Source organism: Molossus molossus, unplaced genomic scaffold, assembly GCF_014108415.1.
Source record: "Molossus molossus isolate mMolMol1 unplaced genomic scaffold, mMolMol1.p scaffold_m16_p_2, whole genome shotgun sequence".
NCBI lineage: Eukaryota > Metazoa > Chordata > Mammalia > Chiroptera > Molossidae > Molossus > Molossus molossus.
In genome coordinates, this window is record NW_023425355.1 from 83842524 (window position 1) to 83867436 (window position 24913).

The window sequence follows — 24913 nt, forward strand, 5'->3', positions numbered from 1 at the left end:
TGAATATGTGTACCTTCATGTTCATAGCAGCACTATTTACAATAGCTAAGATCTGGAAACATCCCAAGTTTCCATCTGTAGACTAATGTATAAACATTGTGGTACATATACACAATGGAGTACTATGCAGGTGTAAGAAAGAAAGATCGCTTATTCTTTGAGACGACATGGAGGGACCTGGAAAGTATTATCCTAAGCAAAACAAGCCAAACAGAAAAAGACAAATACCACATTATCTCACTTATTTGTGGATTATAATGAACATAACAATCTGAGGAATAGGGTAGACCCAGAAATGTGGAAGTAGGGTACAGACTGACAACCCTCAGAAGAGGGGGTGATGGGGCAAGGGAAGAGATAAACCGCAGAACTTATATGCATGTATGCATAACCAATGGACATGGACAACAAAGTTGTTGACGAGGTGGCCGGTATGGGGAGGACGGTTTCAATGGGGTAAAAAGGGAGAAACATATGTAACAAAAATAAAATTAAAAAATATATATCCTTGAATACATAAGTACAGACAAATACATGAAATATAGTATAGCTAGTGTCTAGTGACCTGCAATGCACATTACTCAGAACCAGGGTTTCAGTTCTGGCAGGGATGGTCTTGTTTGATGTATGTTTCCTATGCCTGCTATAACAAATTACCTCAAATTTGATACAACAGCATTTATTCTCTGGCAGTTTTGGAAGCCAAAATTGCCAAATCAGTTTTATTGGGCCCAGACCAAGATGTCTTCAGGGCCACTCTGCTTCCAGAGACTGTCAAATAGAATCTGTGTCATTGTCTTTTCCAGCTTCTAGATCTGCACTCCTTGTCTCATGACCCCTTTCTCCATCTTCAACGCAGTAACCTAGCCCTTTTTTTTTCTCTGATTCTTTCCTCTGCTTCCTTTACATGACTTTTTCATTTTCTGTGTCTGCATCAAATCTTCCTCTGATGAGGATACATGTAAGGGCATTTAGGGCCCACCTGGAGAATCCAGGATAATTTCCCAAACAAGACCCTTAGGTTAATCACCCCTTCAAAATGTCTCTTTTTCTTTCTTTCTTTCTTTTTTTTTTCTTTTTTTGCCATATAAGGTCCACTCACGAACTCCAGAGATTAGGTCATTAATATTCTTTGGGGGGCCATTAACCAGCCTGTCACAGTTCGTAATCCAAGAACTGTGTCAAAATCTGTACCTAGTAACCCAGCTGACTCATCACTCAGCCTAGGTTCTAACTTCAAATATCTAAACTCAAGTACGTTCTTGAAAGAGAAACAACCTAAAACTCTAGCCAAAGCACAACCAGGAAAAAATGCAGGCATTTTAAAGAGAGAACCAGAGATAAGATCCCTTTAAGAAAGATAATTCACAGTTGTGGAAGACCTGTCACTTAGTAGGAGCTGTGAGCCAATGCGATGCTCTGTTGGGAGGCAAAACAAGAGAAAACCTGCCTAATTGGATTGGCTGCCTTAATGGGCCAGAAGTCAACAAGTCAGAATAAAAAATATAGTCAATTCAGCCACCTGGAATTGGTTGTAAAAAGGATGCATTAAAATAGGGCAATTTTCAGAAACTAGTAAGAGGGTCCACACCCAAATGCACTGAATGCTTTTGTCTTTATGTGCCTGTTTGTCAATTTGTGACTACAGCGTTAAACCACTCAAGATGGGTATCTAGCTTGTTTTTAAAGCATTAAAAACCAGTGAATGGCCCTGGCCGGTTTGGCTCAGCGGTTAGAGCGTCGGCCTGAGGTCCTGAGAGACCCGGGTTCGGTTCCCGCTAAGGGCATATACCTCGGTTGCTGTTTGTCCCCGGGCCTGGTTGGTTGTGCGGGTGGCAGCCACTCGATGTGTCCCTTTCACGTCAATGTTTCTCTCTCTCTCTCTCTGTTCCTCTCTCTCCCCCCACTCTACCTGAACAAAAGATGGGAAAATGTCCTCGGGTGAGGATAAAAAATAAAAAATTAAAAAAAACCCAGTAAATGAATTTATTCCTTTTAGGCATCCTTCCCAACTATTTATTGCCAGTCAACTAAATCTGTTGTGAGTTTGACCAATAGTACTGATTCTCTCCCTGCTCGATGACCTAGCTCAACCTTTTTAACTCATATTAATACTGTTTCAGTGCCTGTTTTCACTAAAATACATCTGTATGTGCCCTCTTCTCAAAATGCCAACACACTGTGTGTAAGTCTGTTTTTATTTTCCTCCAACAGGGAAACTGTTTTTGTAGTGAATTAAACATTTCTCATTCAAATGTTCCACTCAGCCACAAAATATTTTACTGTTCGTAGCCCATTAAAATGGTTATGTAAGAGGTGGAAATGGATACTTCTGAGAATGGCTTCATCCTCGAGGATCTTCTCTTGGTCCTGACCTGCCATCACTTGTTCACTCTCTCAGAAAAGACTTACTGAGTACCTGCCATGCAAGCCTCTCTACCCGGGTCCCTGTTCCCGAGGCTCTTACAGTAGCATGAAACAGAGGCAGGAAGAGATGGCCTCATACTTCCTAGATTCTGGATTTTTACTATATATTGGAGCTTATCAGGCCTATTGGCCCTGTGTGCTATAATAGGTTGAATAGTGTCCCCACACAATTCATGTGTACCCAGAACATCAGAATGTGACCTTACTGGTAAACAGGGTCCTTGAAGATGTAATTAGTTAAGAATCTTGAGATGAAATCATCCTAGATTTAGGGTAGTCCCTAGATCAAATGACCTATTGAGATCATTATCTTCCTTGCTAATGTAAAGTAAGAACATATCCCTTTACCTGTGCCTTATAATAAACATATTTCCAGGGGGGGAATAACCCTAATGAATGGGTTAGAGAGATATATTTTAAAAGATGATGTAGAGCCCTGGCTGTTGCTGCTCAGTGGTTAGAGCATTGGCCCACATACCGAAAGATCACAGGTTTGATCCTGGCCCCAGTCAGGGTGCATGTAGGAGGCAACCAATCAATGTGTCTCCCTCACATTGATATTTCCCTCTATTTCTCCCTCTCTCTCCCTCACATCCACCCTCTCTAAAAATTAATGAAAAAAATATTCTCAGGTGAGGATTAACAACAACAAAAAGATGATGTATATATTTTATTTTATTTTTCCAACATCATTTATGCCTTTTATGCCCTCTTCCACCTCCACAGCCCCCATATCACAACACTATTGTCTAGGTCCATAAGTTCTATCTTTTTTTCTTTTTTTACTCAAACCCTACACTCCCCCGAAATCCCCCTTCCCCAAGCTGTCTGCCTACTCTCTATCAATGAGTATGCCTCTATTTTTGTTGGTAGTTCAGTTTGTTCATTAAATTCCACATATGAATAAAATCATATGGTACTTGTATTTCTCTGACTGGCTTATTTCACTTTATGTTCTCCAGGTTCATCTATGCTGTCATAAAGAGTAAAATTTATATATTTTATTTATTTTTAATCCTCACCCAAGGATATTTTTCTATTTATCTTCAGATAGAGTGGGAGGGATGGGGCAAGAGTGAGAGAGGAAGAGAGAGAGAAACATTGAGGTGAGACAGACACATAAGCTTGTAACCTCCCACATGACCCCAACCAGGGCTGCGGATGAACTACCACAGAGGTATGTGCCCTTGACCCATGACTCTTTGGTACACAGGCCCACACTCTAACCACTGAGTCTAACTAGCCAGGGCAAAATTTATATAATTTTAAAGTATGTAATATTATATGTATTCTTATCGTTTTTTTACACTGGAGTATCTAATGAAATCTAAGGTCCTCTATTCTGAAAATATACTTATGATCATAATAAAAGTATTTTTTTAGAGGGTTCATAAATCTCCTAATGCCCATCCATGAACTCTCTGACATTTCTTCATGATGTAAAAAAAAAAAAAAATGCTTACTTAGACAATCTAAAATTATGCATAATTTACCCTGGACTGTTTGGCTCAGCTGTTGAGCATCAGCACATAGATCAAAGAGTCATGGGTTGAATTCCTGGTCAAGGGCATGTACCCGGATTGCAGTTTCATTCCCAGGCCCTGGTCAGGATTGTTTGGGAGGCAACTAATTGATGTGTCTCTCACATTGATGTTCCTCTCTATCTCTCCCTCCCTCCCACTCTGTCTGAAAATCAATGAAAAAATATCCTTGGGTAGGATTAAAAAAAAAATTAGGCTTAATTTTGAATTTTCAATACAAATACATGGGTATCTGTTGCTAAATCACGTGTGAAAACTAAAGCCTCTAAAACTATGAACAGTTGTAGAACATTGTAGTGAGTTGGGTATTTAAAAAATCAGCAAAGAAAAATAATCACTTTCACTTTATAACATTTCATAAAATAATCCAATTTGAAACTACTTTATATTAGCAAAAATTACTCAGCTTTACCTTTTGAAGACTTAGTCAGGCCCTATATAAAGAAAATAACAGTTTTTTTTCCTGAGGGATTTAAACGACAACTTTTGAAGAGAATCTACCACAGGTGCACGTGTGCATGTACGCACACACACACACACACACACACACACAGGATCTGAAATAGATAAGTCAGCATCAAATGTTCATTTCCTCAATATATAGTTTCATGTTATAATAAACAAGTTAAAAAACCTAATGTGGTGTTATAGAAATTTGGAAAGTGAGGTTTAATTTTAGCTATAAGTTTTTAGTAGGTGAGATCATATAAGGAAAACCTCAAAAAGAAAGTTGAGGATACTTGATTATAGGTATTAAATTGTTCATTAATTAAAAGACTATAATACTGAAACATTAATTTAAAATGATTACATACACTAAAGCTAAATTGATTGCTTAATGGTTTTGGGCCAATTTGGCACTTCTGAGATGTGGAGCAGATTCATAATGCCCCAGATGCACATTGTATAGGTGTAAAGGTGAATTCAAAAATATAACAAAATACAGTCCTACTAACCAAGATGGATGAGCTTGATGCACAGTTAGGAAACATGTAATGTATTAATTATAATCCTAATTTTTGTATAAACATAATGTTTCAATAACCTGTCTAGACAGATGCAGGGAGATGCACAAGGCTATTAGCACATTGAATGTAAATGATAGGAAATGTGTGGGGGTGAGAGGGTTGTTAATTAGCCATAAAAAGAGGGACACAAGAAATGTATGGATGTGATGGATTTGTTTATTACTTTGATTGTCGTGATGTTATCACAGGTATAAGCACATGCCCAACCTTATTAAAATGTATACAGTGATACCTCGGTTCTCGAACGCCTCGGATTTCGACCAAATCGGTATTCGACCAAGAGATTCGAGAAACTTTTGTCTTGGAATCCGAACAAATATTTGGAACTCGAACTTCCGAGATGAGCCGAGTTGAGCCGAATGGCGTTCATTCGGCCCAGCGCGCCTTGCTTGCGTCATCAGTGTGAGTGCAGAGAGAGAGTCACGCTTTGTGGAGAGAGTCACGCTTTGTGGAGAGAGTCACGCTTTACACTGAATTTAACCCTTAGACATACTGTACACTTTTATTTCTTGTTGAGACTTATGTTTTTCTACATATTATATACAAATTAGGCCAGTAAATAGGCATTTTCTGGGGCTTGGAACGAATTAATCCAGTTTCCATTATTTCCTATTGGGTTTCATTGCTTCGGTTCTCGAACAATTTGGTTCTCGACCGTCCTCCTGGAACGAATTATGTTCGAGAACCGAGGTATCACTGGTATATTAGATATGTCCAATTTGTATAAATATATGTCAGTAAAACAGAGGGGTGTATATTTCCTTGGTTGCACTGAGAGGACTGCATTGTTAATGAACAAATTGGAAAAGGAAACCTTTAAAAATGCTAGCATTAGCCACTCACTTGCTTGTGATTTTAAACAAGTCACCAATCTTTTCTTAGACTCAAATCTTACATCCTAAAAAGAGGCCGATGACTATCTCACTAATAAAAGTAACAATAATGATAGCAATCATAATGAAGTTAGGAATATTCAACGAATGATTATTTGAGCGTCATGAAAGTGTGGAAATGCCTTTATGGGAATGACTTCTTTTTACCCTCACAAACATCTACTACCATAGATATTACTCATTCTATGCTATAGAACTGCTATTAAGATTAAGTGAAGCAGGACATGGCAATATAATAATTTTGTAAACTTAGAAACCTAAGCAATTATTCGTAAATTTTATTCTGTCTTCCCAAAATAACATACAGCAGGCCCATTTAGAATCTACACATCTAGGTGCTAGGATCTAACCACTGTAATTTTTCTTTAGTCTTTCTTTCATTCAGCAAAGATTTATTAACTGCTTACTATGTGTGTGAGGCACTGTTGTTGATGTGTAGAATAAATCACTCAACAAAAGAGAGATATCCACAGCTGTGAAGGTTTAATTCTGCTGGGAGGAGAAAAGGTGGCCAATGCATCTCAATTTTCTTGGGACTATCCTAGTACTAAAACTGGAGTCCCACCCCCTGGGAACCTCTTCAGTCCCAGGAAAAACAAGACAGTTGATCACACTGTAGAAGACTCAATGAGTAAAAAATAAACCATACTAACTTGTTGTAAGTGATATGAAATAAAAGTTCAGCACAGGCCTTGTTTAGTGGGTGACATGTGAGCATAGATTTACAGGAGTTTATAGAGTCAGTCCAATAGCTATCTGGGAAGAAGAGAATTCAGGAAAATGGAACATCCAGAGCAAAGGCTGAAGATTTAAATGGCTCTCATAAGTTTTGGTTCCAGATGTCTGACTATGCAAAACTGTAGAAGCTAGCAAAAGTTCACCTCCACAGTTTAACGAAAGTCCCAGACTTCAAAGGAGAGTTCTAGTAGCCAGATTGTGAGGAGCAGGTAGTGAAGCCTAGATGTAAGTTTGCCTTGGTTTTAATGGCTATCTTTTGAGACAATATGAGGTGAATAATAGCAGAACCTACCTTTCAAATAACACTTGTTAAAATGGTTATTATCAATATAAAATAACATGTATTAGAGAGGATGTGGAGAAAATGGAACCCTCATACATGACTGGTAGGAATGGAGATTAGTACAGCCACTATGAAAAACAGTGTGGAGGTTCTACAAAAAAAATTAAAGTAAAGCCCAGCAACCCCTCTTCTGGGTATTTACCCTCTTTCCCCAAAATTTGAAAACACTTATTCATAATGATATATGTACCCCTATTTTTATTTCAGCATTATTAAAAATCATCAAGACTTGGAAAAAACCCAAGTGTCCTACTGATCACTGGATAAAGATGTGGTACATATATACAATGGAATACTACTCAGCCATAAAAGAGATGAAATATTGCCATTTGCAACAACATAAATGAATCTTTGAGAGTATCATACTAAGTGAAATCAGTCAGTCGGAAAAGGGCAAAAATCATGATTTCACTCCTATGTAAGGTATAAAACAAAAAGCAATAAACAAGCTATCAACACAAACAAACTAATAGACACAGACAACAGAATGGTGGCTACTAGAGGGAAAGAAGGGAAGGGAGAGAACAAAGAGAATCAAGGCTATATATATGTACACATATGTACATAATCTATTCAATAAAGATCTATTGAGTCCCTAACCTCTGCAATGGTAGAGGCTTGTATATATGCTTAAACATAAAGAAGAATGCAAAAATGCATGTAGCAGACACTTAATATTGGCTTAAAATATGTAAAATTGGACACTTCTGAGGAACATCATTAATATATTTTTATATATCTTTACTTAGTTTGATTAATCAGGGCCTGAAAATGCCAATTATAATTTTTTTAATTTTAAAATTTACAGTTCTTGCCTGGCCTGTGTGGCTCAGTGGATTGAGCATCGTCCTGTGGACTGAGAGGTCCCAGTTCAATTCCTGGTCAAGGCACATGCCCGGGTTGCAGGCTCGATCCCAAGTAGGGGGCATGCAAGAGGCAGCTTATTGATGTTTCTCTATCACATCAATGTTTCTATATCACTCTCCCTTCCTCTCTCTCTAAAAAATCCATAAAAACATATTTTAAAAAAATGTACAGTTCTTAAGAAGTGAAAATAAACCTAGGTCAATTATTTGCTTTGGGTTCTTAAATAAGTAATTGATCCTATACCATCTGCAATATTTATTCATATACAACAAGATGATAATGCACATATTTTGGATTAAACCTAATAATAATTATAGTAACTGAAACGACAATGGTTGTACTTATTTAATTAAGGTTTATTTATAATGACAACTAATAAAATTCTAAAAACAAAATGATCAACTATTTGAATATTTACAAAAATAAGAAAAATGTACTAATGAAGAAAAGGTCTTTATAACTTAGTAGATACCTCCAAGGGGGGTGGCAGATTTTATATTGTAAAAAGATAGCATTTTCCAAATTTTATATGTAAGCTGTAATAATTATTAAATAAAAATATCCTACTTTAGTACATAGGATAACATGAAATTATTATTATTCCCTAGTAATATGTTATTCCCTAGGAAAATGAGTGTAAGTACTGATTTTTGTTCTACAACATATGAGGCACTTAACACGGATTAAAAACTGTATGTGGATTCGAGAACTTGTGACATTAATTTTTCATTTTCCATTGTATATTGTTGCTTTGTGATATGCATGATGTTGAAAGTGTTTATTTTAAATAGAAAACAAACAAAATATATTTAATATGTTAATATAGACTTAGGGTGCTTTTTGTTATAAAATGATTATTAATTTAGGAGGGTTTCTTTGATTGTTTTACTCTATTGAAGTGTAAAATACAGAAAAGTTTACAAAGCATAAATGTACAGTTCTATGAATTTTCACAACTACAAACGTCTTAAGTGATATATATATATATATATATTTTATCCTCACCCGAGGACATTTTTCCATTTTTTGTTCGGGTAGAGTGGGAGGGAGAGAGAGGAACAGAGAGAGAGAGAAACATCGACGTGAAAGGAACACATCGAGTGGCTGCCACCCACACAACCGACCAGGGCCGGGGAAAAACTGCAACCAAGGTACACTCCCTTAGCGGGAACCAAACCCGGGTCTCTCAGGACCACAGGCCGATGCTCTAACCGCTGAGCCAAACCGGCCAGGGCTCAGGTGATATTTTAAGGTTACAATGATTAAAGCAATATGGTACTATAAGGTTACAATGATTAAAGCAATATGGTACTATTCAAGTATTGAATGTGGGGTGCTGTTGAACAAAGCTCATGTTAATCAGAAATAATCAGTCCATTTGGTCCTTCTATACTCATTACAGACATTGCTAATCATCAACATCCTATCTTCAGGGGCTCATCACCTACCTAGTAGTAATGGCGGAAGAAAGGAAACTTATTTGCCATGCTAGATCTAGCATATAATGCGTGCCAAATTGATTTGATGAGATCCTGATTTGGTGGTTTTATAAACCTGCAAAGTTAAACCCACAGATAAAATGTGGTGTTCAGGAGTTCCACCTAGAAGTTTTCATGGTAGAAAAAACAAACCTGAACGAAAAGCCTGTGTGTCATTAATTATTATTAACAAATGCAAAATCTTTGAGTTAAAGAAGATTAGATGTTCTGTTTTTTGTGTACTATTTTACACTGCCTTTACACTGTTTCTGGATGCAATGGCTACTCTACAAATGGTTGCAGTCCACTGACTCACTTCTGAATGTGGAAAAATATTAATTCTGGAGCAATTCAGGAACATTTTATGAGGTTAATTAATGAATGAGAAGATATTTTGGCTAATATATTTGGTGAAACAATTAGAAATTTAGACATTGGGGGTCCAAAATAGAGGCAAAGTAGGTGGAAATTACACTGCCCTCCTCCCAGGATAAAACTGAAATTACAACTAAATTATAGAGCTATCAATCTGAGTAACTAACTGAACACTAGCTGAATACAAATCTTATAGCCAAGGATTTACAGAAGCCACATTGAAACTGATAGGAGAGGCAAAGATGCACAAAGTACTGCCCCCACACCCACCTGCATGGGCTGAGACGCTGTTGGTATATTCCAGCTCTAAAGGTTCCCCGTAAGGAGCATGGGGTCTCAACCCCAGACGGGGCTCCTCAGTCCAGAGCACCAGAGCCCACATAACATCTGGCTGTGAAATTCATTCAGCAGGGATCCTGTCTGCCAGGGAGAAATGAAAATCTGCTAGGGACACAGGCATACTCTTAAAGGGTCAACACACAAAATCATGTTTGCAGCCACTCACCCTGGGCTTTAGTGAAGGGAAGACAGCAAAAAGTGGATTAGCGTCATGTGAGAAGAGACTGGGTTTTGTGGCTCTGGGGAGAGAGTTGAAATGACAGCATCCAGGGTCCCTATGCTCAGTCCCTCTCCCACACCACAGACACTATTTTTCTTAGGGCATGCATTTCCCTCCATAGCCTGTTTGAATGCACAGCCCTACCCTCTGAACTCCCTATTGCTCCAGGCTGTGGAGCTCACACTCTGTGGAAGACTCAGCTGACTGGTCCCAAGGTATAGACATCTAAGGGAACTCAGAGTGTGACAGAGACTGGCCTGTGTTGCTTTGGGGCATAGGCCATTCCTCCCACTTTCTTACGAGCCTGAAGAGTGTCACAACCCCATGGGATCTACACTAGTCCCACACTCATGACTCTCGGGTGGCCTTGCCCTGCTGAGCTCGAAATCTACATGAGGTCTAGGCAGAAGCCGGGACAGGGTGAGTTGTGTGGCTTGAGTACAACAGCCATTTTTCCCTTACAATCTCAACCCATGCAGAGCTCTCCCTTCACAGGGCCAAATCTTGGTCTGTTTGGACCTGATAAATATTGCTGGCCTCTTCCTGACAACTCCCTGAGACCCCAATCCACCACAAAGGTTTGAGAGCACCTGGTAGGTGGCAGCTACCCTTTGTGTACCCTGAGACTTTTCTTGAGTGGCCTCAGATGCAGCACTGCCACAAATTTTGAATCTGTATCATCTTGCTGAACATCACTCACCCCTACTGGTGACTCACTGTGAAGCTATATCACACAATTCACAAAGCATAAGAGGCTCTTTGAATGAGCCTAACAGGCAGTCAATAAAGAAAGGCAGGCAGAAGCGAATCTCAGGGTGCCTTGGACATTTTGTTGGCCTGCTTCCAGGCTCAGTTCTGGTAGAAACAATCATTGTGTGCAGCTTAGAACTTACCACGAACACGCAGAATAAACAGATGCAGCCACCAATTGTGGATCACTTTGTAGCTCTAAAATGGTTGCCTAGGGTGAGTCACAGGCAGTGTCTAATATTGGTGTGCACCAGAGTCCCTCCTAGGAGGCCCCAGAACCAACACACACAGTTGTGAGCTTCAGACAACATCAGAGCAGGAACCAATTAGCTCCCCAACAGGCACATCTAAAGAGGAATGTCAGCATGCACCAGAACCTGCTGACACGAATTCCACTTCTTGAGATCAGCACCCTCACAGCAACTTATACACTTTGATCAGGTTTGACCTTCATAGACAGCTAGCCTGAGGATCAATCTCACACACTGATGGACCAACAGGAACCAAGGTTCAACTATAACATGACAGCTCACATAACCCACACAACAGACATTCCTAAGCATCCAACTCAAGATCTCAAGTAGACTGCACCAATAGATTCCACAGGACACCAAATACAAAAGGCCACCCATAACAGATATACCTAACACATAGAATCAAACACAGAAAGGCAGGCAAAATGGAGAGACAAAGAAACATTCCCAAATGAAAGAAGAGGAGAAATTTCCAGAAAAACAACTAAATAAAATGGAGGCAAGCAATCCCCCAGATACAGTTTAAAACAATGGTTATTATGGATGCTCAAGGAACTTAGTGAGAATTTCAACAGCATGAAAAAGGAGATAGAAGTGATAAAAAAAAGAACCAGCAGGAAATAAAAAATACAATATCTGAAGTGAAAAATATACTAGAAGGAATAAATGGCAGATTAGATAAAGCAGAGGATCAAATCAGTGACTTAGAAGACAAGGTAGGAAAAAGCATAAAAACAGAGATGCAAAAATATAAACTATTTTTTTAAAAAAAATGAAAATAGTTTAAGAAATATTTGGGACATCAGAAGAGTAACAAGATTGAAATCAAGGGGTCCCAGAAGGAGAATACAGAGAACAGAAGTTGAGAACTTATTAAAAAAATAATGACTGATACCTGGTATAGTGATCCCTCCCACTTTGTTCTTCTTTTTCAAAATTGCTGTGGCTATTCGTGGTCTTTTATGGTTCCACATAAACTTTTGTAGTAAGAGGTTAATATCCAAAATATATTGAGCACTCTACAACTCAATAAAAAAAGAAGACAAACAATCCAATTAAAAAATGGACAGAGGACCTGAATAGAGACTTCTCTATACAGGACATACAAATAGACAGGAGACATATGAAGAAGTGCTTAACATCACTAATCATCAGAGAGATGCAAATTAAAATGACTATGAGATATCACTTTACACCTGCTGAAATGGCTGCCATTAACAAATCCTTAAACAACAAATGCTGGCGAGGATGTGGTGCAAACGGTACTCTAGTACACTGCTGGTGGGAATGTAGTCTGGTGCAGCCACCATAAAAAACAATTTGGTGCTCCCTCAAATTTTAAAAAATGAAACTTCTAAAAGATCCAGTGATTCCAATTCTAAGAATATATCCTAAGAAGCCTGAAATACCAATCAGAAAGAATATATGCACCCTTATGTTCATAGCGTTCCCAATTTCAATAGCTAAGATCTGGAAACATCCCAAGTATCCATCAGTAGAAGAGTGGATAAGAATGCTGTGGTACGTATACACAATGGGTTACTATGCAGTTAAAAAAAAAGAAAAAGAAAAAAAAAAAAAAAGCTCTTACCCTTTGAGATGACACACAGGGACCTGAAGAGTATTATGCTGAGAGAAATAACCCAGTCAGAAAAAGACAAGTAATACATGATCTTACTGATTTATGGAATATCATGGACAAAATAGATCCAGAGACATGGAAGTAGAAAACAGATTCACAAACCTCTGAGGGAAGGAGATTGTGGTGTTGAGAATAGATAAACCAAAGAACTTATCTGCATATATGCATAACCAATGGACACAGAAAATAGTTTGGGGAAAGCAGGAAGGTTTGAGACAATGAGGAGTAGTTCAAGTGGGGTAAAAAGTGGGGACATCTGTAATACTTTCAACAATAAAGATTTTTATAAAATTAATGACAAAAAAAAAAAAAAAAGAATTCTCAAGGCAACCAGGGAAAAGAAGAAAATAACTTATAAAAGAAAGCCCATTAGCTTATCATCAGACTTTTCAGCAGAAATTATATAAGCCACAAGACAGTGGAATAAAATACTCAACTACTGAAGAGAGAAATTACCAGCCCAAAACAATATCTCTAGCAAAATTATCCTTTAAACATGAAGGAAAAATAAAGACTTTTCCAGACATACAGAAGCTGAGAGATTTTATTACCAGAAAACCTCCATTGCAGAAAATACGCAAGGAGGTTTTTCTACCTGAAACAAAGAACAAAAGGTCACAACATCGTGAAAACAAACAAACAAAAAATCAGCAAACTTACAGCGCAAACAGGCATAATTTGTGAGAGCAAAACATAAAAGGAGAAGCAGTAAAAGTTTCAATTTGCAAAAATAAAATAGAAATCAGAAGAATTCATAAGAAAAAAATCTGTACACGTGAAACCTTTTTTCATAAACCTAATGACAACCACACCCCCACACACACACACACAAAACCCAAACTAAAATAAATAGCTTAAAAAAATGAAGAAAGAAGGATGGAATACCACAAAACAAAAGCAACAGACAGAAACACAAAGGAAAAGAATCAATGTAGGCACAGGGCTACCAAAAAAAACCCAAACAAAAACAACAAAATATGGCTATAGAAAATTGACCCTAAATGTAAATTGTCTGAATTTACCAATAAAGAGTCACAGAGTAGCGGAATGGATAAAAACTAAACTCAATAATATGTACTGTCCAAGAGACGATCTTAGCTTCAAAGACAAAGTTAGAATCAAAGGGAAAGGGTGGAAAATGATTCTCCAAGCAAATAACATTGACAGAAAAGCAGGTGTAGCCATACATATAAATCTGATAAAATAGATTTTAAGCTAACAAAGGTAAAAAACACAAATTAATCAGTGTAATACACCACATTAACTAAACAAAAAATAAAAATCATATGATCTTATCAATAGATGCAGAAAAAGCATTTGATTAGATACAACATTCATTTATAATTAAAACACTCAAAAAAGGAATAGAAAAAAAATTAACTCAACATAATCAAACAATATGAAAACTATCAGCCAATGATGAAAAACTAAAAGCTTTTCCTCTAAAATCATGAACAACACAAGAATGCCCACTGTCACCACTCTTATTCACATAGTTCTGGAATTCCTTGCCAGTGCAAGCAGACAAAAAGAAAAAATAAATAAATAAAAGGCATCCAAATAGGGAAGGAAGAAGTAAAAGTATTATTTTTTTCAGTTGAGATGATTCTATATGTAGAAAACCCTAAAGACTCCATCGAAAAACTATTAGAATCAATAAACAAATACAGGAAAGTTGCAGGATACAAAATCACTATACAAAAAAATTCACTGCTTTCCAATATACTAACAATAACATTTCAGAAAATAAATGAAAACAACAATTCATTTTGCAATTGCAACCAAAATAAAATAGTTAAGAATAAACTTAACAAAGGATATGAAAGACCTACATACTGAAAGCTACAAAGCATTATTAAGCAAGATTGAAAAACACACAATGAAATAGAAAGATATCCCATAATCATGGGTTGAAAAAATCAACATAGTTAACATGGTCATATTACCCAAGGCAATTATAATAAAAATTATGCAATCATAATAAAAATCTCAATGTCATTTTTAAAAAACTAGAAAACATCACCAAATTTGTATGGAACCACAAGAAACTTTGAATACCCAAAGCAATCCTGGGTGGGGGAGGATGAAGCCAGAAGTATCACACTACCTTACTATAAATTATACTACAGAGCTGCAATAATCAAAACAGCATGATATTGGCAGAAAAGCATACACAGACCAAAGGAGCAGAACTGAGAGTCCAGCCATGGATAAAAAGAAAAGTCTCTTTAGTAAATGGTGCAGGGAAAATTGGAAAACCACATGCAAAAGAGTGAAATTAGACCACCATTTGTCCCCATGTACAAAAATTAGTTCCAAATGGATCACAGTCCTAAATATAAGATCTGAAACCATAAATGACATTGAAGAAAATAATGGTACTAAAATTATTGACCTTGGTTGTAGAAAACGTTTTATAAACTTTATCCCAAAGGCAAGGAAAATAAAGGCAAAAATAATTTAATGGAACTATATCAAACTAAAAGGTTACTTCACAGTAAAAGAAACTGACAATAAAAAAAAAGGAAACCGATTGAATGCGAGATAATGTTCACAAACCACAGCTCTGAAAAAGGGTTAATATCCAAAATTTATAAAGAACACATACACAAAAAAATCAACACCAAACAAACAATTCAATTAAAAAATGAACAGAGGACCTGAACAGACACCTCTCCCAAGAAGACATACAAACATCCAACAGATATATAAGATGATGATCAACTTCACTAGCTATTAAGGAAATGCAAGTCAAAACTACAATGAGCCTGGCTTGTGGGCTCAGTGGAATGAGCATCATTCCATGGACTGAGAGGCCCAGGTCTGATTGAAGTTCAGGGCACATGCCCGGATTGCAGGCTCAATCCCCAGTAGGGGATGTGCAGGAGGTGGTCGATTGATCTTTTTCTTTCACAGAAATGTTTCTATCTCTCTCTCCCTTCCTCTCTCTGTATAAAAAATCAATAAAACTTATTAAATAAACTACAATGAGACACCATTTCATACCTGTTAGAATGGCTATTATTAACAATACAAGTAATAACAAGTGTTGGAGAGGTTGTTCACAAAAGGAAAACTTCATTCACTGCTGGTGGAAATGTAGACTGGTACAGCCATTTTGGAAAATAGTCTGTCAGTTTCTCAAAAAAATTAAGAATAAAGTTACCATATGACCCAGCAATCCAATCCTTCTCCTGGGTATCTACCTGAAAAACTCGAAAACATGTATTTGCAAAGTTATATGCAGCACTGCTATGTTCACTGCAGCATTATACACAGTGGCCAAGAAATGGAAACAGCAAAATTGTCCTTTGATAGAGAATTGCATAAAGAATATTTGGTACATATACTTGATGGAATACTATTCAGCCATAAGAAAAGACAAAATACTGCCATTTGCAACAACATGGATGGACCTTGGGAATATTATGCTAAGCAAAATAAGTCAGTCAGAAAACGATAAGAACCATATTATTTCACTCATATATGGAACACAAAAGTGCAACTCATGGACATAGACAACAATGTGGTGGTTACCAAAGGGAAGGGGGGGTGGAGGGGGCGTGATATATGGTGACAAAGATGGCTTGAATTTGGGTGGTCAGCACACTGTGCAATATACAGGTCTTATATCATAGAAATGTACACCTGAAACCTATATGATCTTATTAACCAATGTCACCTCAACACATTTAATTAAAAAAAAAAAAAACACACACACACAAAATGTAAAACAGAATCAGGATCAATCAGAAAATTTAAATACACCAATTATAGCAAATGAAGTTGAAGCAGTAATCAAAAAACATCCAATAAACATTGTCCTTGACAAAAATGGTTTCACAGGTAAATTGTACCAAACATTCAAAGAAGAATTAACCAATATCCATCTCAAAAAAGTTCAAGAGGAGACAGAAGCCCCAAATTTATTTTGCAGGGCTAGTATTATCTTAATTCTAAAACCAGAAAAAGACACTACTAAGAAAGAAAATTATAGACGAATATCCCAGATTCACATAGTTGTTAAAATCCTCAATAAAATACTAGCAAACCAGATCCAGCAATACTTTAAAAAGATTATGCACCATGATCAAGTGGGATATATTCTTGGGATGCAACGCTGATTCAGTATCCACAAATCAATTAACATAAAACACCATATAAACAAAAATGAAGAATAAAAATTACATAACCATATCAATAGATTTAGGAAAAGCTTTTGATAAAATCCAGCACCCATTTATGATAAAAACTCTTAGGAAAGTGGGATTAGAGGGAACATATCTCAAGATAATAAAGTCTATATATAAGAAACCCACAGCCCACATCATACTCAATGGGTAAAAACTGCAAGTGTTCCCCTTAAGATCAGGAACAAGACAAGGATGTCTGCTTTCACCATTCTTATTCAACATAGTTCTGGAAGTCCTAGCCATAGCAACCAGACAAAAAAAAATGAAAGGCACTCCAATTGATAAGGACGAAGTAAAATTGTCATAATTTGCAGGTGACATAATACTATCTGTAGAGAACTTTAAATAATGCACAAAAAACTACTAGACCGGATAATTCAGTAAAATAGCAGGACTTAATTAAATATCCAAGAATGAGTTGAATTTTTGTATTCAAATAATAAACTACCATAATGGAAAACTAAGTAAATAATTCAATTTACAACTGTATCAAAAATACCTAGAAATAGTTCGGCCGGTGTGGCTCAGTGGTTGAGCATCGACCCATACACCAAGAGGTCACTGGTTCAATTCCCGGTCAGGACACATGCCCAGGTTGTGGGCCCAATACCCAGTGGGGGGCATGCAGGAGGTGGCCAATTGATGTTCTCTCTCATAAATGTTTCTATCTATCTCTCCCTCCTGCTCACTTCCTCTCTCTCTGAAATCAATAAAGAAAAAAAAAAATTAAAAATACATAGAAATAAATTTAGCCAAGAAGGCAAAAGACTGAACGTTAAATATTATAACACATGGAAAAAGTAAAGTGTCCTTACTTTTTCACAGAACTATAACAAATAATCCAAAAATGTATATGAAACCACAATCACCCTGAATAACCACATCAATCTTAAGAAAGAAGAAAAAAACTTGGAGGAATTATGTTACCTAATGTCAACCTATACTACAAGGCTACATTAAGCAAAACCGTATGGCATGGTCATAAATACAGACATATAGATCAATGGTACAGAATAGAAAGCCTTGAAATAAACCCATGCAATTTATCATTTGACAAAGAAGGTAAAAACATACAATGCGGTAAGAATAGTCTATTCAATAAATGGTTTTGGAAAAACTGGAACTGATAGGTGCACATAAATGAAACCAGAATACTTTTTACACCATATACAAGAATAGACTCAAATGGATTAATGACTTAAATGTAAGACAGGAAACCATAACACTCCTAAAAGAAAACATAGGAAATATAATCTCAGACATTTTTCTTGGTAACTTTTTTCTCTGTTATATCTCCTCGAGCAAGGGAAACAAAAATATAAATATAAATAAAATGAGACTACATCACCTAACGGTTTTTGTTCAGTGAAGAAAATTAGCAACAAAATGAAAAGACAACCCACTGAATCGAAGAACATATTTGCCAATCATACATCTGAAAAAGGGGTTAATATCCATAATCTATAAAGATCTCATACAACTCAAGACCAAAAATTACCAAACACTCCAATTAAAATAGGGGCAAAGAATCTAAATAGACACATCTCCAAAGCAGGCATACAGATGGCCAAAAGACATATTAAAAGATGCTAAATGACACTAATCATCAGAGAAATGCAAAATAAAACCACAATGGGATATAGCCTGTCACCTGTCAGAATTGCTATCATCAATAAATCAACAAACAAAAAGTGTTGGTGAGAATGTAAGAAAAGCGAACCCTCATGTACTGTTGGTAGGAATGCAGATAGCCACTATGGAAAACAATATGGCAGTTCCTCCAAAAATTAAAAGTAGAACTGCCTTATGACCCAGAGATTTCACTTCTAAGTATATAGATGAAGAAACCCAAAACACTATTTCAAAAGACTATATGCACCTCTATGTTTATGGCAGTGTCATTTACAATAGTCAGGCTATGGAAGCAACCCAATTGTTCTCCAACAGATGAGTGGATAAAAAAGTGGTAGTATATCTATACAGTGGAATATTACCCATAATAAAGAACACAATCTCACCATTTGTGACAGCATGGATGATCCTAGAGGGTATTATGCTTAGTGAAATAAGTCAGTAAGAAAAAGACAAATACTATATGATTTCACTTACATGTGAAATCTAAAGAACACTATAAAGAAACAAACAATAAAGAAACAAACTCATAGAACGGAAAATAGACTGATAGTTGTCAGAGGAGAGGGGGTTAGGAGACTGCGTGAAAAGTTGATGCAATTAAAAGTACAGATTAGTAGTTACAAAACAGTCATAGGAATGTAAAGTACAACATAGGAAATATAGTCAATATTGTAATAACTATGTATGGTGCTCGGTAGATACTGGAGATATCAGAGGGAACACTTTCTAAAGTATATGATTGTCTAACTACTATGCTGTAAACCTGAAATAAATACAAACACTACTGAATGTAAATTGTAAGAGAAAAAGAATTTAAATTTAAAGCAGAAACAATCAATACATCTAACCTTAATTTACAACATATCCTTATAATTCCTTACTTGTGAGTACATTAGGAAATCAAAACATAAATATCTAAGTCATTGAAACAACATGATGCCTCATCTATAAAAAGAAAAATAATTACCTGATCTTAATAAAAAATAATATAAATTGAAATGGAGAAAAATATAAGAATGCCTATATTTTTATTACTTGACATGGGTCAATAATTGTCCTCTCAGATTTAATTTTAATTGTTTAATTACCATCACACTTATTTACAATTCATATTATATGATCCGTCCCGCAGGTCGAGCAACGAGGACTCTAGAGGGGGAGTGAGGATGAGGAGGGACAAGAGACACGAGAAATGGAGACAAGACAGGATTCTGATCAAGTCTCCTTTATTCAGGGGTAATTCACACAATATATAGGGTAAGAAGCACCTGTTGCCAAGCACCAGGCTTGCCCGAAGCAATTCTAGGAAATACTACAAAAGGAACAAAAGGTCAGTAAAGACTGGCTGATGAGTAAATGGTTACTTAAAGAAATGCAAAATACAGAGATAAAGAAATGCAGAATGCAGAGATATCCTGCCTTGGGGCAGGCAATGGCAGAGCAGATTGTAACAAAATTGACGCCATGCAAAATGTCTCCCACAGGTCCCCCTTTTCTTTAATTTTTTAAGGCCGAAATAATACCTTGAGGGGACTGTGCCTGTCTTAGGTCAGGAAACTTGCACACGGTGCCAACCTGTCCTTACCCGTCATTGGAAAGCAAGGTAGCATAAGGCCTTGTTCCTGTCTTAGGCGGTGGTTGGCGACGCGTGTGAGTTCCAGTTGCCCGTCTCTGGCTAACCAGCCCAGCGCACCAAGGTGATGAGGTTTTTGAGACTATTTGCCATCTCGGGCATAGTCATAGCTTATTGACTCACAGCTAGAGTGAGCTTCTCTGTCGGCCATTTCAAGTCTATGATAGTGGTGGACCTGTATAGATTGCATCTTAATGGCATCTATCTGCTGCTTGATGAAAGCCATCACCTTATTGAAGAGGAAGGGTCCTAGTGACACAATCAGTAAAAGGCCAAGTAAGGGGCCCAACAGAGGGAGAAGATACACCCCATTTAACCCGCTCCAAAGGGGGTTATTGAAAAGTTCTTTTAAGCAGCAGCATTCCTGCAAGGCAGTCGCATGGGGGGCCAAACAAGGCCCTCAGGAGCTCGTCAGGGTGTGGAGGAGGCCCCAAACCTCCTTCCACAAGCAGGCAAAGATGCAGTAGTATCCCTAGCAGTAAGATTTCAGCCTTCCGGTCCATTCCTGAAAAGAAAAAACAGGAAAAGCCTCTCAGGGCGAATTTTCATCCCTGGAGTTATCTATATGGTTATCTGTTATTCCTTTAACTTGATCAATCTGTTTAACCAGATGCTCTAGTAGCCACCTGGCAGATTTCATTTTCTTAGAGTAAATGCATACAGAACCTCGGCCCCAGATGAGGACTGGGTCTGGGCCATGCCAAGAGTTGGTTAGCGGATCTTTCCATAGTACTGATGCAAATTGTTTTTGGGTTTCTGTATGCCAAAAGCGATTAGCAGCAGATTGCCCATCAGTGTCCAAATTTAAAAAATTGAGGATAAATAAGGCATGAGAGAGAATATTTCTGGGTGACCCCCTCGTGGGGTACCATTCCCCCTTTTTTATTTTATTAATGGTGATCTTTAAAGACAGATGTGCTCTCTCTACAATCCCTTGGCCCTGAGGGTTGTAAGGTATACCTGTTATGTGTTGAATATTGAGGCGTTTGCAAAATTCGGAGAAGGCTGAACTTGTATAGCCTGGGCCGTTATCGGTTTTCAATTGCTGTGGGCATCCCAGAACTGTAAATGTGGTTAGCATGTGACTGATCACATGTTTTGTGGCTTCACCAGTTTGGAGGGAAGCATAAATGAATCCACTAAAGGTATCTATGATAACATGTACATATTTAAGATTTCCAAATTCAGAGATGTGAGTAACATCCATTTGCCATAATGCATTAGGAATTAGTCCCCTTGGGTTTACTCCAAGGTGGGGGACTGGCAAATGAGTGGCACATGACGGGCAGTTTTTAACAATTTGCCTAGCTTGTTCCCTAGTAATCTGATGCATGAGGCGAAGCGTTTTAGCATTGAGATGATGTAATCGATGACTGTTCTGCGCTAGGGTGATTTTATCAGAGCTGTTATCAATGGCTGTAAACACTTGATTAGAATCCTGGAGGCGAGTAACTAGGTCAGCTTTTTGGTTTCCCTCAGCAAGAGGTCCTGGCAGCCCAGAATGGGCGCGTAAGTGGCCTACGTAAAATGGGTGAACTCTTTTTGTAATTAGCTTCTGTAACTGCCTAAACAAATTTCCTGCATTGGATATGTTTTTTACCTGTCCAGCTGTTTCTAATAGAGGTATAGAATGTGCGATGTATGCACTATCTGTGTAAATATTGAGAGATTGATCTGGGAAGGCAGAAAAAACAGCAACAATGGCTTGCAGTTCTGTTACTTGAGCAGATGTGCTGCTGGTCATAAATGACACTGTTTGGTCTAGATAAGTGTAAGCAGCTCTACCCGTCGAGGACCCATCAGTAAATACTAGTAAAGCATTTCTCAGAGGCTTAGATGCTGTGAGTATAGGAAAGGTAAACTCATGCTTGTTGGCAAAATCAATAAGTTTGTCTGGTGGATAATGATTGTCTAGAATCCCCGCATAAGAGGCTAGGGAAATGGGCCAAAATTCAGTATTTTGCATGAGCCAGCTAATTTGGTCCATGGTATAGGGTTGTATAATAATATCTGGCTCCTTACCAAAATAACATTTCCCTTGTTTCCTGCCCATCATAATGAGATTGGAAACTGCCTGATAATATGGCTCAATGACCTTTTAGGTGTGGCAGGCAAGTGAATCCACATTAAGGGCGCTGTCTGCCAGAAAACAGCGGTAGGGGAGAGAGCAGTCTTACAAATAATAAACTTTAAAGGTTTAGTGTAATCCATAAAGGTGGTTGCTTGAGAATGGATAGCCTGTTCAACTTTGCGTATAGCCTGTTTTCCTTCCAAGATAAGTTCATGGGGAGATGTAGGGTTAGCATCTCCCTGTAGTATATCATACAGGGGTTTAAGTTCTCCTTTACTGATTTTTAAATAGGGCATAAGCCAATTAATGTCCCCTAGCAATTTTTGGAAATCATTTAGGGTTTTAAGCTTGTCTAATTTTAGTTCTAATTTTTGACAGGAAATTAGGGACCCTCGCATTTGAAAACCAAGGTATGTATAAGGGTCTGCGAGTTGGACCTTGTCAGGGGCTATTTCCAGGCCTTTGTCTCGTAAGGCAATGCGCATCATCTCATAGCATTTCAAAACCTCGCTCCCCTCTTTTCCGGCTATGAGGATATCATCCATGTAATGTATAATGTACATATTTGGCCAATTGTCTCTAACTGATTGTAAGGCTGAGGCCACAAAGGATTGGCATAGGGTAGGGCTATTAGCCATTCCTTGTGGCAGAACACGCCATTGGAATCTTTTCATAGGCGCTTTGAAATTTATAGCTGATAAGCTGAATGCAAATCGCCTCTGATCATCTGGATGCAGAGGAATCGTGAAAAAACAATCCTTTAGATCAACAATGACTTTGAAATAGCCCAAAGGTATGGCAACAGGTGAGGGAAGTCCTGGCTGTAAGGCTCCCATTAGTGCCATAGTCTTATTTACAGCTCTTAAGTCTTGCAATAGCCGCCATTTGCCAGATTTCTTTTTAATGACAAAAATAGGTGTATTCCAAGGGGAGTTACTAGGGACAATGTGGCCAGCATCAAGCTGCTCCTGTACCAGCTGTTGTGCAGCCATCAGTTTTTCTGCTGTTAGAGGCCATTGGTCAACCCACACCGGCTCCTCAGATAGCCATGTGATCTTTTCTGCATGGGTCACAGGAGTGTCAATGGCCCCTATGGAAAATGGCCTAATCCTGCCCTATCAGTCTTTGGGGAGGGCTCTATGGGTTCTGTTATACCCATATTATTTTTCCCCAGCCCTTGGCCTGGTAGATATCCGGTTTTCAACATTTGGGTAGTAATAACAGCATTCGGGCTTCCCATTATTAATCCTAATTGGGATAAGAGGTCTCTACCCCAAAGATTTATAGGCAATCCAGCTATAACATATGGTTGTATGGTGCCCTGGTTACCTTCCTGATCTTTCCAAGTTAATAGCTTTGAACTTCTCTCTGGGTTTTGACTTTGCCCTATTCCTTTTAGGTGAGTCAGAGTTGCGTCTAGGGGCCAGGCTGTAGGCCAGTCTTCCTTTTTAATTATTGTGACATCAGCCCCTGTATCTATAAGCCCTGAAAATTTCTTACCATCTAACCAGAGAGACATAATGGGTTTTTGTGCTGATATGACCTCTGCCCAGTAAACGTCTGATGACCCAAAGCCTTGATCACCTCTTTGTCCTGATACTGCCCTATTTGTGGTGGGCATCAAAGGCAGGAGCAGCAATTGAGCGAATCTTTGTCCTGCGATGACAGTATTAATATTTTTGGGGGATGACACCATAACCTTAATTTCTCCGGAGTAGTCATTATCTATGACTCCTGGAAGGACTTGTAGTCCATTCATTGTTGAGCTGCTACGTCCTATTATTAGTCCAAATGTGTTTTCAGGCAGAGGGCCAAAAATTCCAGTAGGAAGGGCCTGAACTCCCATTTCAGGAGTTAATACTGTATAGGTGGTGGAACTGAGGTCCAATCCTGCGCTTCCTGTGGTGGCTCTGAGGAGGTTTGAAATGGATTGTTGTTTGTTGGAACAAAACTGACTGCCCCAAAGATTTGTTTGGGTTTGGGGGCCTGGGGCTGGCCCCTGTACCCGTTTCCCTGCATCGGGGATAGTTCGTTACCCTGAACATCCTTTTTAGACCTACATTCATTAGCCCAATGTTTTCCCCTTTTACATCTAGGGCAAACTCCTGGAGTCTGAGTTTTTGAGTTATTAGTGGGATTTCCTTTACAATTCCTTGCAAAATGGCCAGTTTCCCCACAGTTAAAACATTTACTATTGTTTTGTTGGGATAAGAAGTGTCTGACTGTATACCCTTGCAAGGCGGCAGCCATGGCAAGGCCCTGTTGATAGGCAGTTCCGATATCAGAGCATAGGCGAATATAGCCAGTTAAATCAGTCTTTTTCTTATAAGGTCTAATAGCGGCTTGACAGGCAGCATTAGCGTTTTCAAAAGCCAATTGTTTAACAAAATCTGTACCGGCGTCTGCATTACCGAAAATTCTGCCTGCTGCAGTAATTAAGCGGTGAACAAAATCTGCAAAAGGCTCATCAGGTCCTTGTTTAATGT

The 24913-nt window shown here is 38.0% G+C and overlaps 1 pseudogene; it reads left to right on the forward strand.

The window, feature by feature from the left end:
* Positions 1-400: 400 nt before the first annotated feature.
* The window catches only part of LOC118635367, an 83361-nt pseudogene continuing 58848 nt past the window's right edge, over positions 401-24913 (forward strand).